This window comes from Ursus maritimus, unplaced genomic scaffold (genome assembly GCF_017311325.1).
Source record: "Ursus maritimus isolate PB19 unplaced genomic scaffold, ASM1731132v1 scaffold_26, whole genome shotgun sequence".
NCBI classification, from domain to species: Eukaryota; Metazoa; Chordata; class Mammalia; order Carnivora; family Ursidae; genus Ursus; species Ursus maritimus.
Genome location: NW_024425119.1, coordinates 13,968,980 through 13,972,522, shown reverse-complemented (window position 1 = coordinate 13,972,522; position 3,543 = coordinate 13,968,980). Strand labels below are relative to the sequence as shown.

The window sequence follows — 3,543 nt, the reverse complement described above, 5'->3', positions numbered from 1 at the left end:
ATTAGGGCTCAGCGTTCTCAAAGAATCCTGTTAAGAAAGGCTAGAAAATGTCCAGGGTATATACAACCTCATTCACTGGCCCTTCGAAACTCCTTCAAAGTGAGTCCTAAGACGGCAGTCCTCCAACCCCGGCTCCAGGGACTAGCGACAGTCGTATATGGTCACACAACTTCTAGCCGAAATCAGAATCTGACGTGGATCATTGGCCCTTAAAAATTCCGTTTTGACAAAGTGATAGGTACTAGGTTCTAGTTCATAAATGAACATACAGTAGCTGGAAAATAAAAGTGCTAGGGCCTAAGTAAAAACCTAACGCACAGGGGAAGCCCACCCCACGGCCTCCCTGAGGGGAACAGACACTCGAACAATCCACGGCTGAATCCCACAAGCGGTGACAAGTAGTATTTTCAGTATCCTTGAGTTCTAAGTATTTTCAGAGTTTGCTTCTTATTCCTTCTGTCATCCATGAGTTATTTAAATGTGTGTTCTTAAATTTTTTTCAGGTTTGGGGGAGGTTGTCATTACCTTTTTGGTACGGATTCTCATTTCGTTCCATTGTATCTGTGTACCATTAATTCTCTGTAAGGTGTTGTCGGCAGAGGTCATCAAGAGGGCGTGACCCCAGGTGGACCCATGGGCTGGACCTGGCAACTGGAGGCTCCTCACCTCCCACCTTGTCCTTGAAATATACATTCGGCTTGCCTGCCCCACTTCCAGAAGCCGCGCCAAGGCCGTGGCCTTGAGATAGCGATGTGGTGATGAGAACCCCTGCCTGGTGTACATGACTGAACCCAGGGAAAGCCTCCATATCAACTTTCAAGATTTGGCGGCCGGGGCAGGGATTCACGTGCCCCGGGGACAAGCCGCATTTGTAAGCTCCCCTGCTTATGAAACCGGCCCCTCCCAGCCTGCAGCCGCCTGCCTTCTTCCTTCCGGATCTCCTTGCTTTCTGCTGGTGGGCGGCCGGTTTCAGATTTCACCTGGGAAGGGGGTTCACCACACGACGGGGCATCCCTTCTTTGTGGGGAGGGGGTCCCGTAGGTTAGAGGCCTGCAGACCGCGTGTGAGTATGGGGACACCCCGAAAACGCTGGCTGCTTTACCGCACCTGTTTGAGAAGCGGCACCTAGCAAGCTGGGGCAAAGGGCATCCCTGGGAAGGAAGCAGAGTGACAAGGAGGCGTGGCGATCGACAGTGCAGTCCCTGGAACGCCCCTGCCATCCCGCCCCAAACACAAAGGAAAGCCCCAGCCCAGCTAAGGCAACCCCAGCCAGTAGGGAGCCCCCAATTCAGGGAACGTTGGTGACCAGAGAACATACTCCCCCTCCCCGCCCCGAGGCTATTGATAGAGCTGCCAAGTTCCCTCGAAAGGCCCAGAAAAGCCTCCGGGTGTGGTTCGCACAGCTAGGAGAGGAGGGGCCACGGTGTCCCCCTGACCCCGCAAGAGGCAGGGAAAAGGAGCAACATCAGCCACTTACACTGCCCTGGGGCAGCACCTGCAGGGCCCTCAGATTCGAGGGCCTCACTCCCTTACAGACCGGATTAGTCTAGCCTGCAGGGAGGCGCAGCCCCAAGAGGAGGACCTCCTTGGGCCCCTGGGACCCTGGACATCTTTAAAGCAGGTACAAGAAGTTCTCAGAGCTTCCTCTTACTGTTCCGGTCCCAGGCGCTTCGGGAGCCGGGGGCTTCAGTGCAGACATTGCCCAATCCAAGAACCACACCACCCACAACCTGTCCCGAAACGGGCACAGAAGTGCCATCAAGAAACCCCATCACAAAGATATGACTCTCTTAAGAGGGTGGACCCCAAGTTCCTGAGGAACATGCACTTTGCCAAGAAGCACAACAAAAAGGGCCTAAAGTAGATGGAGGTCAATAAGCCCAAGGCCACGAGTGCATGTGCCAACGTTGTCAAGGCCCTGATAAGGCCCACGATCCCCAAGGGCCGCGGCCGCGAGCTCAGCCAACTTGCTTACATCACTTAGCCCGTGATCTGGACATGTGCTTCTGCCCGTATTGCCGAGGGTCTCGGGCTCTGTGGGCCAAATTCCAAGGCCAAGGCTCAAACCAAGTCCCAGGCTGCAGTTGCAGCTCTGGCTCCCAAAGATGCCCAGGCCCCAAAGAAGACTCCAGTGTAGAGGCTTCTATCTGCTCTGTGAGGACAGGAGGACTCGTGTGACCCCTGGGCTTCTATCTGCAGGGCCTGGTGTGTTCCTGGGCTATCTGTATAAATAAACCCGAAGCAGGATCTGTCAAAGAAGAAAAAGAAAAGGAAAAGGAAATTCTTAGGATGTTGGAAATGAGACAGACCATCAACGCCCCTGTCTTTGAAGGCCCTGATCAGGCCACATTCACTGCAGGAATGAAAGCTAAGATACTCCAGCCCAGCATCTGGTGTGGGACCCTGATATCCCTGCTGAGCCCAGTCGTGAGAGAGACGTTGATGATGTTGGCTGATCCATTGCTGATCTGGGGGAGACACAAATCCCAGGAATGAGCATGGGCCGTGGAAAAACCCGGGACAGAGAGGGAGCTGGAAAAGCTAAAAGGCCGTAAAGTCCGATGAAAGTAACCTGGAAACAAGTGTCGCTTGACCTCATTGCTGCGGGAATCCCCTCTGAACAGACAGACCAACAACCCAACGCTATGTTGGCTGTCCTGTGGAAAGCCTGGAAGCCAAAACAGCACTTCAGACCTACTCCATTTGCCTCTACCCTCCCTGATGCCCCATCTGCCCCATCCCAGAGGCCTCAGGGATACAATCTTATGAAGGGTAGGTGCCTCCCATGCCCCAGGGAGAGGATGCAAGCCAAGATTACCTCATTAGAGGTGACCAGAAGCCTCACGCCAAGCTCACTCTTCACTGGTTCTCCAGAAATAAGCAAAAGGTGATGGCTGTGGTGGATGCTGGAGCTGAATTTTCTCGAATACACTGTAACCCTCAGAAGCTTCCTGGCCCCCCTCAGCACCATCGATGATTATGGAGGGCAAACAGTTATGGTCAGAAAGGTCTTTTTGACCCTGCAAATTTGGTGTTCCCCATCGCTACCCAAGAACATGAGACTTCTATCTCTCCAATACCAGAGAATATAGTGGGCATTGATATCCTCCAAAGTCAAACTCTGCAAACCTGTATTGGTGAATTGCACCTCCAGGTTAGAGTAATCAAACCAGCGCTGAGAGGAAATGCCAACCAGTATGCTTGCCGCCGCCATGAAGGATGGTAACTGTCAACCAATATAAATTCCCTGGGGGCATAAGGAGATAGGAGAAATTATGCAAGAACTTCCCCAAGTGGGTATTGTACTCCCTGACCAGAGTGCTTTCCACAGACCAGTATGGCCTGTAAATAAGCTTCATGGCAGATGACAGTGGACAGCTGAGAACTGAACAAGGTAGTGCCCCCCATCCATGCAGCTGTGCCCAATATTGCCGCCATCTTGGATACCTTGGCTGGGGTCCTAGGAGTGTACTAAGCTGTGCTGGACTTAGCAAAGGCCTTTTTCAGAAAACCCTTGGCACCCAACTCCCAAGATCAATTTAT

The 3,543-nt window shown here is 52.8% G+C and overlaps 1 pseudogene; it reads left to right on the top strand.

Moving 5' to 3' along the window:
• Positions 1-781: 781 nt before the first annotated feature.
• LOC103677835 lies at positions 782-2,137 on the top strand (annotated as a pseudogene).
• The last annotated feature ends 1,406 nt before the right edge of the window (positions 2,138-3,543 follow it).